The sequence below is a fragment of the Pongo pygmaeus genome, chromosome 3, assembly GCF_028885625.2.
Source record: "Pongo pygmaeus isolate AG05252 chromosome 3, NHGRI_mPonPyg2-v2.0_pri, whole genome shotgun sequence".
In the NCBI taxonomy this organism is placed as follows: domain Eukaryota; kingdom Metazoa; phylum Chordata; class Mammalia; order Primates; family Hominidae; genus Pongo; species Pongo pygmaeus.
Window position 1 is genome coordinate 192018115 of NC_072376.2, and position 13538 is coordinate 192031652.

Consider the following 13538-nt stretch of genomic DNA (forward strand, 5'->3'; position numbering starts at 1 on the left):
TTTATATACATCCTCTGAAATCTAAGTGGAGGTTCCTAAACCTCAATTCTTCTGAGCACCCACAGGCTCAACACCACATGGAAGCTGCCAAGGCTTGGGGCTTGCACCCTCTGAAGCAATGGCCAGAGCTGTACCTTGGCCCCTTTTAGTCATGGCTGGAGCAGCTGGGATACAGGGCACCAAGTCCCTAGACTGCACACAGCAGAAGAACCCTGGACCCAGCCCATGAAACCATTTGTCCTCCTAGGCCTCTGGGCCTGTGATGGGAGGGGCTGCTGCAAAAGTCTCTGACATGCTCTGGAGACATTTTCCCCATTGTCTTGGTGATTAACATTTGGCTCCTAAACTTATGCAGATTTCTGCAGCTGGCTTGAATTTCTCCTCAGAAAATGAATTTTTCTTTTCTATTGCGTTGTCAAGCTGCAAAATTTCTGAACTTTTATGCTCTGTTTCTCTTTCAAAACTGAATGCGCTTAACAGTGCCCAAGTCACATCTTGAATGCTTTGCTGCTTAGATATTTCTTGTGCCAGATACCCTAAATTATCTCTCTCAAGTGCAAAGTTCCACAAATATCTAGGGCAGGGGCAAAATGCTGCCAGTCTCTTTGCTAAAACATAGCAAGAATCACCTTTACTCCAGTTCCCAACAAGATTCTTACTTCTATCTGAAACCACCTCAACCTGGATTTCATTGTCTATATCATTATCAACATTTTGGTCAAAGCCATTCAACAAGTCTCTAGGGAGCTCCAAACTTTCCCACATTTTCCTGTCTTCTTCTGAGCCCTCCAAATTGTTCCACCCTCTGCCTGTTACCCAGTTCCAAAGTCGCTTCTACATTTTTGGGTATCTTCAGCAGTGCCCCACTCTACTGATAACAGTTTATTAGTCCGTTTTTATACTGCTGATAAAGACATACCAGAGACTGGGCAATTTACAACAGAAAGAGGCTTAATGGACTCACAATTCCACATGGCTGCAGAGGTCTTACAATCATGGTGGAAGGTGAAAGGCACATCTCACATGGGGGCAGACAAAAGAAGAAAGCTTGTGTAGGGAAACTCCCCTTTATAAAACCATCAGCTCTCATGAGACTTATTTACTATGTTGAGAACAACATAAGAGAGACTTGCCCTATAATTCAATTACCTCTCACCAGATCCCTCCTACTATATTTTGGGAATTTCGGGAGCTACAATTCAAGATGAGATTTGGGTGGTGACACAGGCAAACCATATCAGTAACATAATTTGAAAAGGAAGAAATAGACATTGTTTTTTGAAGATAGGTTATTGATAAAATGGAGAAATGTTTCTCTTGATACGTATATTATTTTCTCAGTCATTGTTGAGTGAATTATGGTAGCTTATTTTTAGCTCTGTACATAAATTTTCCCATCTTTATTCTAGTTAAAAAAACTGATACAGCACACCGAAATAGACATATCCGAGGTCTATCTATGCCCCATACATCTTTTATTGGCAATATTAACTGGTGTAAGGGATAAGCAAATGACAAAGTATCCATAGTTTTTTGTTAAGAACTACTGTGTAAACTTTGCAAGGCTGAATTAATTTTTTTCCATTGATGTAAAACTATACTTTGAACTATTTAGGGAAAGAACTTAGCAGAATGAAGCCAAGTAAGGACAAGCAAAAATGATATATGGATATGCAAAACAAAAACAAACAAAAACTAGAAACAAAAGCACCAGTACAAATCTGAGCTATTTCTTTGATCTTGTGAACTATTTTTGTACTTGGTACTTAAGAAAAAATTTTTTGCTAATAATTTGACTTTGGTGTCTGCCATTTGCCAATAAAATAATCTTTAACTATATGCATAGAGACTACTAAATATGCATATATTTAAAAAGGTAGAACTTAGTATATTAGTGTTCACCACTTTGCCCAGTGAATTTTATTAATCTGTTTTTTTCATAATTGGTAACTTTATCCAAGTTTGCTGATTCTTGATCTGCTTACCAATATCAAAATGATTTGGATGTTCCCAAAGACATCAATTATTTTCTTAATAACCATTATAAAAATAGTATTTAAATAATCTGATTTTTAAAAGTAATTGGATGAAAACAAAGATACACTGGTTATTCTTTTATTTACATTTATTTTAATTCTAAAATATTATTTCTAATAGGTAAAATATTATCTTAAAGTATGAGCAGTATATTTAATAGTTACCAATTTTTGTTAATTTTCTTTATGTATAATAAAGTTACCAATTTTTAAAATTTTTCCTTTATGTATGATAAAAGGTTCTTACATCTGATTTTGAATCATCTGAAAAATTTTTCACTTTCTTGATGACATTGTTTGCTGCCCACACAAAAATAATTAATTTGGACATAGCCCAACTTATTTATAATTTTCTTTTTTGCTTGTGCTTTGATATTATATCTAAGAATACATTAGCTAACTCAAGATTTACTTGTGTTAATATCAAAGCTCGTGCTTTGTTATTATATCTAAGAATACATTAGCTAACTCAAGATTTACTTCCTCATTTTTTTCAAGGAGTTTTGTAGATTTAAATCTCATATTGATTCTATAATCCATTTTGTTAGTTTTGAGTATGATGAGAGGTCAGTCTCCTTCTTCATTCTTTTTCATGTTGATAGCCTACTATCCCAGCAGAATTTATTATGAAAACATCTTTTAGTTTATTAAATTGTCTTGTCACACTTCGACGTCAATGAACCATAAATACTTAATATGATTTCATTGATTTACAGTTCTATCCTTATGCCAGTACCACTGTCTCTTGATTACTGTATCTGGTAGTAATTAAAAAGTGTGAGCTCTGCAATTTGTTCATTGGTTTCAAGGTTGTTTTCGCTATTCAGTGTTTCTTGCATCTTTATATAAGTGATGTTTGTAATAAAATACAGCTGAACTTTGATAAGTATTGTGTTTAACTTATAGACCAAATTAAGAGCATTGCTACTTGAATAATATCACCTTCTTATTCATGAATATAGGATTTATTGATTTATTTTGACATTTAAAAATATTTCAAACAATATATTGTACTTTTAGTTTACAAGTAACTTCTTTTATTAAATTTGTACTATTTTATCCCTTTTGATTGTATTATAAATGGACTTACTTAATTTCATTTGGAAATGTTTATCACTACTGTATAAAAATAATATAGATTATTATTTAGTGATTTTGCATTACGTTAATTTACTAAATTTGCTGATTAATTATATAAGATTTTCTATATAAATGTCATTTACAAGTGGAAATAATTTTATTTATTCATTTCCAATTTCAGCTTTTTATTTCTTTTTCTTATCTAGTTGCACTGGCTAGAATTTCTAGTTCAACATTAAATCAAAGTAGTGAAAACAGATATCTTTGTCTTGTTCCTGAACTCAGGGGATGCATTCCACCTTTCAATGTTAAGTACAATGTTTGTTGTGTGTTTTTGTTGATGCCTTTTGTTAAGTTGTGAATGTTTCTTATATTTACAATTCTTCAGTATTTTGAAAGGATCTTTTCAACTGCTTTTACTCTAATATTGATGCAATATTTAAATATGTATTTTTAACTAACCTAAGCCAACATTGAAATACTATTATTACATTTTGTGTATAGATACTTCATACCTGACTATTTTCAATTCTTCTCCTCATCGTTTGTGAAACTACTGTTATTAATTTTGCTTATCTACATGTTATGTTTACTCACATATTATTTTATTTTATCTTTAGGTTAAATATGATTAAGAATAAAACAAGATTATATTTTACCTTCTTTTTTTCTTCCCTGATGCTTCTCTTTTCTTTGTATAGATCCAAGTCTCAGATATATATCATTTTTTTTATACCTGAATAGCTTTTAACATATTTTTCAGGAAAGGTTTGCTATCAGTGAATTTTCTCAGTTTTTGTTTAACAGTAAAAGATTTTATTTCTCTTTCACTGTTGGTAGATAATTTTACTAGAATAGAATTATAGGTTGGGTTATTTTTCTTTTATAAATCTTTTAGATATTCCACTCTACTCATTTGCTTGCATGGTTTCTGATCAGTTGTCCATAGTTCTTATCTCTGTTCCACTACAGATTTTCTATGGCTTCTTTAAAAATTTTTCCTTGGTTTTTGGCTTTCTGAATTTTGAATATGATATAATTTTGTGCTTTGTTTGTTTGATTCATTTTTGTTTCTCTTTCTGTTTTCCTTTGTATTTATCCTGATTAATGATTTCTGAACTTTCTGGATTTGTGATTTACTGTCTGTCATTAATTTTGAAATGACCTGGCCATTATTGCTTCACATATTTCTTCTGTTCCATGCTGTTTTTCTTCTTCTCTAAATTATATGTATGTTGCTAATTTTGAAATTGTGCCAGAGTTCTTGCATGTTCTGTTAGGTTTTTTTTCTTTCATTTTTTTGTTGTTGTTCTATTTGAATTGCAATTTGGAATGTTTCTATTGACCTAGGTTACAGTTCATGAATTCTTTCCTCAGCTATGTCCAGTCTGCTGATGATCTCGTTATAGGCATTCTCCATTTCTGTTACAGTGTTTTTTATTTCTAGCATTCCATTAATTCTTTATTACTTTCAATCTTTCTGCTTGCAGCACTAATATATTCTTGCAATATATTAATTTTTTATTAGTTCTCTTAACATATTAGTCACAGCTATTTAAAAACCCTGATAATCCAGAGTCTGCATCATATCTGAATCTGACTCTAATGCATAATTTGGCTCCTCAGACTACATTTTTTTTGTCATTTCGCATGGCTTGTACTTTTGTTGTTGTTGTTGTTGTTGTTGTTGGAAGTCATACAGTATGTACAGTATGTATTAGATAAAAGTAATGAAATAAGTAGGTCGTCAGTGTGAGGTTTTATGTTACTCTGGTTAGGAGTTAGACTGTGTTTAATGTTTGCTGAGTGTCAGACACTTCAGATGTTTCCAGTGTCTTTCTTTTGGTCCTCTGTGTTGTCTTTGAACTTTCATAAGATCACCTCTTCAGATAGAGGCTGCATCACACAGCTCTTCAGACGTACTTTATTTTTAATGTACTGGATCCCTGTTGGGATGGTGATAAGGTGCATTGGAAGGGGAATATTGTGTAGTGTTATGATTAAATCTCAGTCTTTTCATGAGGCTGTGTCTCCTGGCTGTGCTTGTCACAAGTGCTTCTTCAGTGGTATCACTTCTGCCTGCTACTGCCTTTCTTGGCTGTAGCATTCCCAACCTATGTCCTTGAAGTTCTGACCTCTATTGACTATATTTTTATCACACTTCAGTAGAAAAAGACTAGAAAGAGATTGAATGGGAAGAATCCCCTTCCTCCATCTGCAATAAGGCTTTGGAAAACTTCCCTCTGGAGAGTAGCCTTCTTATTATGGAGAAAGTTCTGGATGTGTTTCACAATAATTGCTTTTCCCTTTTTCTTGACAAATCTGCAAGGGATCTTTCCTGAATCTTCACTGTGAAAACCTGGTTGAGCCACTTGAGGTAATGCCAATAACAAATGGGTGTCCCTCCTTCAAGAATGGGTTCCCCAAGAGTTCATCACTCATACTAGCTCACATTCAGCCTTCAGCAATTCGTCAATACTGCCATTTGAGTGCTCCCACAATCGTGACAGCATAAGCTGGTCAGAATTTGGATTCAAATAGGGAGATAAAGGAAAACAAGTCTTTTGTTTGTTTTAAAATTAGTATTATGGGCCGGGCACGGTAGCTCACGCCTGTAAACCCAGCACTTTGGGAGGCCAAGGTGGGTATATCACCTGAGATCAGGAGTGCAAGACCAGTCTGGCCAACATGGTGAAACCCCGTTTCTACTAAAAATACAAAAATCAGGCAGGTGTGGTTGTGTGCGCCTGTAGTCCCAGCAGCTCAAGAGGCTGAGGCAGGAGAATTGCTTGAATCCGGGAGGCAGACGCTGCAGTGAGCTGAGATCGCGGCACTGCACTCCAGCCTGGGCGACACAGTGACACTCCATCTCAAAAAAAAAAAAAAAAAAAACAGTGTTATAAAAGACTGATTAACGTTTTTATATTATTTTGAATTAAATGAATATTTTTAAAAGAGTACTTATGAACTTTCTTTTTAATTATGGCAATGTCTAAATTTATATCTTCATCTGAGTCTTCTCTGCAGTGTCCCAAAATATTATTATTATTATACAATTTGGATGTCCTAGAATTAAAAACAACAAAAACATCAAAATTTCTCTCAGCAACTCTGTCAAAGTTGCTCCTACTTCTATGTTCTAAATGTCAATTTTAAAAACAAGTAAAAACCTAGTCAGCTAGCAAACAACCTGGGATTTAAACTAGCCTCCTGTTGTTTCTCTCTTGGGAAACATTTGATCACTGGTCTTCTCAATTTCATACTATCCCTGCTCCCTTATAATATTCTTCATGTAGCACCCAAGGTCTACTTGAAAAATGTAAGCCATACTATGTCATTATGGTCTTCAAATTCTTTAATATTTCTTCATCCATAAAATAGTTCACAATGGTTTTGATGTTTGTGTAAGTAATTGACATTCACAGAGACTCTAAGGCTTTGCTATGTTCAGGGTACCACTCTGGCAAAATACAGACAAAGTTTCCTGTTTGTGTTTGGAAAGCCTGATGCAGCATGGCTCTGCCATCATGACCACAATGTATTGTCCTATGGATCAATGACTGAGCCAAAAGCAAGAATCTGTAGGCTGGGTATTAATGAGGACCCACACACATCGGTGTGGTTTGAGACCTCTCATGTGAATGCAAAATTCCAAATGGTGTTTCTGCTTTTATTAAACATGGATGAGCCACTCCCAATGGGTATTTCTCCTTTGTGAAGTGTGAATTGATGTACAAGGAGGAGAAAATCAAAACACAGAAATTTAAAGGAATCAGAATGGATACAATGTTAACAAGTAAACTGGGCAACAGCCTCTTCTGTTGTGTATTGGAATATGAGGAGGCACTGATGGAATTCTCCATGAGTTGTGCTGTACACTGCAGCTTTGGAAATCTGAATCTCACAAGAATCTTTACTTTTATTGAAATGCTTTTGTTTATAATTCCTTACATATCTGATATGCACTTAAAGTACATTCACATTACACACAATTAAGCAGAATTGATAGTCTAATAATTATTTATTTTTATATTAGCTTTCAGACTTATTCCCCTTTTAGTCAGAATTTAAAATAAGGATCTTAATCCAATAGACTGTAAGTCCTGTTTCAGTTCATGTCAGGAAGCCAATATGAGACTTAAAAATATCAGGTTAGTAAATAATATATCACATTAACTTAAAACTAACAGTGGCTTCAGACAAGTCTTTGAGATAAATAGATAACTTGATATGTTCGTAACATTTCAAAGTAAACAGATTTAACATAAAAGTATTTTATAAATTTAGAAAACAAAATTTAAAAACCAATAATCATTCTTTAATTACATGGTAACTATAAATTGCAAGGTTTTGATTACTAAATGATTGTACTTACAATTATGTGGATTCTGGTTCAAAATTCAATGTTTGAACTCTGATTAAAAGGAAAAAACAGCAATAACACAATGATGTGCTAATTTGTAAATATATATGTCAATTACATATAAAAATTTATGTTATTTAAACTTTTTGCCCTACCTAAAAATCTAGAAAAGATTTCCATCAAAATATTATGAAGAAAAGTAAAATAGACTAAGCATCCACATACTTCATATAAAATAGCAACTAATTGTAAGCTTTAATAATTAAATGGTTTTACTTTAACAGTTAAAAAGCGTGTTTAATTTTACAAATGATACAGATTTAGTGTTTTAGCACTCTGTAACTTAAATGCCTCTATGGAAGACTATTTTATCATGAAAAATATACATAACAAAAAAATTTAAAATGTTTTAATATCTGTTTGTGAATCTTCTTTCATACGCTGGTATTGCAATTCAAATAATAAAACATTGTACATACACATATATGCATAAATATTTTTATATGTATCTTTTACTCCCAAGTTCTTTTATAACTAAAAATGCTATATGGAAAATAGAAGGGAACAAACGTGAGCTTTCATTGACAATAGTTGGAAATTTTCAAGTATAATCAGAGAAAAATATGAAAAACAAACATCTATGTTAATTATAAGAAAACTGGGATGTATGAATCAGGGAAGATGTCTGTGAATTCTAGAGACATACGCATTATAAACTAACTGACCCCATTACCAAGTATTAGGTTAGACATTTTTAACAAGAGAACACTCAATTGTAGAAGGTAGGAAAAATGTTAAGAGATGAAAAGGCGTAATTCAGTGGTCTGGTACGTAGATTCATATACCATCACATTTATATTACTTTTCTTTATTTTCCCTCCTTGTAACAAAACATCAGGAAATACACAAGCAATGTACTAATATTTATTTCCAATTACCAACACATAAACATACTGCAGTAATGGAAAAATAATACCTTATTCTTATGATTCTTTAAATCCATTAATAGTATTTTGTATCTTCTCAAAACATTGCATGTTGCATGTCAAATATGTTTTTTCACATTGACAACTATGATTAATAAATAATAATTCTTTTGAAAAACTGGAATGAAAGAGTTAAAATGATGTGCTTGCTGTTTGATTATTATAGAAGAATCAGAAGGAGATTCTGATCTAAAGATGAGATGTGTTCCTCGGGTTTCCAACCATTAAGCCAATGTGAAGTGTATTCCTTGGGTTTCCAACCATTAAGCCAATGTGATTGCCTAAGAGGAATTATACCTTCCTCTAACATAAACAGCCATATTCATTTGCAGAAGATGATACACACATATAGTATATTACCTGGTCCACCAACATGGTGCAATAGCTATCTTGATATTGTGAAAGGGTCTAAAAATTAAATCCTGCAAATATATGAAATAAAAGAAGACTAAGAAGTGAAAAAAAATGAATTACTTTGTAATGTTTCTCTTTTGAGATTAAAGTATAAAGTACTAAAAAGATTTATGAGGAAAAGTGGTATTACTCTTAATGCAACGGGAAATAAAAGACTGAGTAAAAGAAAGGTGACATGGGGAGAAAACAATAAACATCTATGGCTTTTATTTGTAATTTCTGAAGGCATTCAAGTGCTTCAAAATTATTAAAATCTAACATTATACAGTAAGAAAAAATATACTTAATTTTCTCTTTTGTTAAGTAATATTTTTAGATTTATTAAAATTATTATTTTGAGACATAGTTTTGATATCATAATTTACTTGACTAATTTCCTTTGATAGAAAATGAGTTGTTGATAGTTTTTTACTAATATAACAATGCTGAAATGAATGAAAACTAACCTTTGAAAGCATGACTAATGCTCTAGAAAGCTAAAATTTGAAATATATGAAGTTGTTGGTGTTCGATCATTTGGATGTACAAAATGGAAGTTTCGGATTGTTCATCTTAACATGACTAGTTCTTTGTTTTCATAGACAAGAAAATTCCTCTAGTTTAGAGAAGACAAATAGCTTGTGAAATTTCAGTTAGTTAACCAGTATGAAAATACAGAATTTGAGCTCAGTTTGGGGAACTAAAAACCTGTTTTGATTTTCCTTACAAAGCCACATGTGTTCAGTTCTTTAAGCCGGTCAGTACTTCATTAAGCTAGTTTTGATCACCAACAGACATCTGCATTAAGTCCTGCTATGTAAAGTATTAGGCTAAAACATATAAAGTTATGCTAACAGCTATAAACAAGGATTTTATAATTTGTATAGCATAATATTGCCTGGGAATAGTGTCATAACTTAAATAGTTTTTATTTACTTGATATTATATATATATATATCACATATTAGAGTTCTTTAAAAGTCTTAATGCATATGGATCATACAGCTACCTTACAATAGGTACATGTTCCAATTTTATCAAAATAGTCTCTCACTGTATATTCTATATTTAGACAGAAGCCACTATATACTATCTTAAATTATAAAATGTTTTCTACATAACCTGGGAGAACTGCCCCCTAATCACCAATCTTTCTTTCTCTCCCTGTTCTCTTGTTTGGTTCAGCCATCTGCTTAATTTACTTTGTGAAGAAAAATGCAAGATAGTTTGTTGTGTATTATACTAATTACTTGGGTTCCTCAAGCAATCATACAGCACAGTATGTCCCTTATGTATTGATTAGCACGTCTTCCCAATTTTGCATCATTGTGTGTTTTTCTGATTATGTATAGCTGATTCACAGTCATTTGTTAAACATTGCCCATTCTCCCTTCAGTTAAAGGAATTCTAGTTTGGAAAACAAGTCAACAAACAAAATCAGATGCATTGAATTAGAGTATACAGCGATAACTGAAGTTCTGCGTGTAATATCCCATTAACTGCTTGGGTTCCTTCCACTTATTTGGTTTTAGGTTTATAATCTGCTTATCCTGCTCATGTATTTAACATGGCACAAAGAGATTGTGCATTTCCACATCTATTTTTGTACTTTGCCTTGGTTGCTCTGTGGAAAGTATGCAAATCTGAAGTCAAAGGTACAAGAGCTTATCTAAGTGTGAGGTCAGATATGAGTGCTTTGGTTACTCATATCTGAGACCACAATCAGCTTGCATCTAATTATCTCATGAATGATGACAGTGTATGTCCATAATTGCCTTCTCCCCAAGAGTGCTGCTGATTCACTGACTCATTAAATATGACCATTTACTATATTTTGTATTGTGGAAGGGCAATCTGGCAACAGACCACTGATGCTGAAGGGCAAGAAGCTAATCCTAACCACTGTATATGAGTGACAGAGAAGTTCGTAGAATTAATATCATTTAAATGAAGAGGACTTGAGAAAATTCATACAATTTACTTTGAAATGAAGCAAATATGAACCAAAATGTCAGGGTATCATTCAAATATTTTATTAATTACAATTTATAACAAAATAGTATTCAGATAATTGCAATAAATATTTAAGAATCTTAAAGATGTTACCCAGTAATTGACTATCTTCGTACAGGAAGTAAACTTTTAGCATTGACACCATGAAAACATTAACACAAATGCACCTATCAAATAATAATAGTTAACATTTACTGAATACTTATCTTTTTCCAGAACTGGCATAAGTTCTTATATATATTAGCTTGCTAATCATCACAGCAAACCTAAAAGGTAGCATTACTCTCGTTATTTCTGATAAGGGAACTAAATCACAGAGCAGGGAAGTAACACCCAAAACACGATAAAGTTGCAAGTCAAGGCCAAGCAATTTGACTATGATCATTGCTTTCTACTGCTATCCTAGACATTATCTCAATTATATTATTGTTTTAGTTATTTTATCTACCATGTACCCACTTCTGAGCTCTCTGCGATGAGGTTTTGAAAATAAGTTGACACAAAATCTAGTTGTGAAAAGAAGGGTAACACATGATATGTTTGGGTAATAGTCATTACATGATGACGTACTAATTGTAACTTTTAATAAAAGAATGTTTTGGATAGGATCAATCAGGCTCCCTAGGGGAAGTACTGACACTTCAACTAGCCTTGAAGAAGATAAAACATTTGTATAATCAAAGACGGAAGGCAATTCAAGTAGGTAGAGTTCACAATATATAAAACAGTATGAATAACAATAAGAATAGGATATATTAGAGGTGTATTGACTTTTTTCCCCTCAAACTCTGGACATCTTTATTACCTTTTCAAAGAAAATTCTCATCGTTTACATCTTACTCATAAATTCTTCCTAGATTCTGACTTATCAAAACTTTTGAGATATGCCTGTAGATTATAAACCTCACCTAACTTATACTCATAACTTGGTGCTTTTAGTTTTATGTCTGTACATGGGCATAGAAAACGTGACACTCATAGTTTCTTTTAAAGAAAGAAAATTAATATGATAAATAAGCTGAATGAAAATGTATATGTTCAGAAATCAGATGAAACTATAAATTAATGAGACTGGCTTTATTACAGGGCTTCACAATGACCTTGAAATTATATCTTAAAAAAAAGCTTCAGAAATATTGTGCACATGAGATTTCTTTAACAAGAAATTATCAGTTTCTTCACTATTTGAAGCAGCAAAATTCTAAAGCCTGTGAAGATAACATTATATAATAAAATCTAGAAAATCAAGGGGTTATACTTGAGTATTTATAGTATCTCAGTAATTTTTAAGAAGGTATCTATGCTGGAAGATCTGAATGAACTAAGGCAATTATACTGGCACTAAAACTGTAGCTCTGACCTTTGTGCCAACCAAAGAAAATTAAAAAAAAAACAGTAGATTACAAAGCTCTTTCTAAAATTAATGGCTAGTTTTCCAAAGTGAACTTTCTGAGTATCTGCATTTAAAAATTTATTACTGTGTAACTACAATTCATATATTTACCACCTTGAAGGGATATCATGAGTAGAATTACTAGAGGTAAAAGATTAGTAAGCACTTGCTGCCTGGTTGATATTGAATGTAGCTAGTACAATAGTGATGCAAATTAAACTTCATAAGCTCATAGACCACCTGACCATTAGATGCCATACAAGATTTTTGGGTGTGGTGGTAATTTCAGTTTCTTCTTAGAAGTTAAATTCTCATCATATTGGAATCTTGAAAATAAATATATATTTTTAAATTTTTCTGTCTCAATTTTCAGCAAGATACACAGCTATTTAATATAAAGAACAACTTTCTCATTTTGGTAGATAGACACAAAAGTATATTCAGATGCTGGAGAGGATGTGGGGAAATAGGAACGCTTTTCCACTGTTGGTGGGAGTGTAAATTAGTTCAACCATTGTGGAAGACAGTGTGCTGATTCCTCAAGGATCTAGAACCAGAAATACCATTTGACTCAGCAATCTCATTACTGGGTATATACCCAAAGAATTATAAATCATTCTACTATAAAGACACATGCACACATATGTTTATTGCAGTGCTGTTCACAATAGCAAAGACTTGGAACCAACCCAAATGCCCATCAATGGTAGACTGGATAAAGAAAATGTGGCACATATACACCATGGAATACTATGCAGCCATAAAAAATATGAGTTTATGTCCTTTGCAGAGACGTGGATGAAGCTAGAAACCATCATTCTCAGCAAACTAACACAAGAACAGAAAACCAAACACTGCATGTTCTCCCTCATAAGTGGGAGTTGAACAATGAGAACACAGGGAGGGGAACATTCCACACTGGGGCTTGTTGGAGGGTGGAGGTCTAGGGGAGGGATAGCATCAGGAGAAATACCTAATGTAAATGACAGGTTGATGGATGCAGTAAACCACCATGGCACATGTATACCTATGTAACAAACCTGCACGTTCTACACATGTATCCCAGAATTTAAAAAGTATAATTAAAAAAAAAAGAAAAGAAAAAGTATAATCAACGTGTTTTATTAGCATTTCTAAGTGACCTATCACTTTTGAAGTGTAATTCAGGCTGTAGTATCATAAAAAAATCTGTAGTTTGCTGTTTTCTTTTAACTTTACACAATGAGTTATTCTTTTACGATTAAATACTATGGGGAAAATTATAGAAATGATTC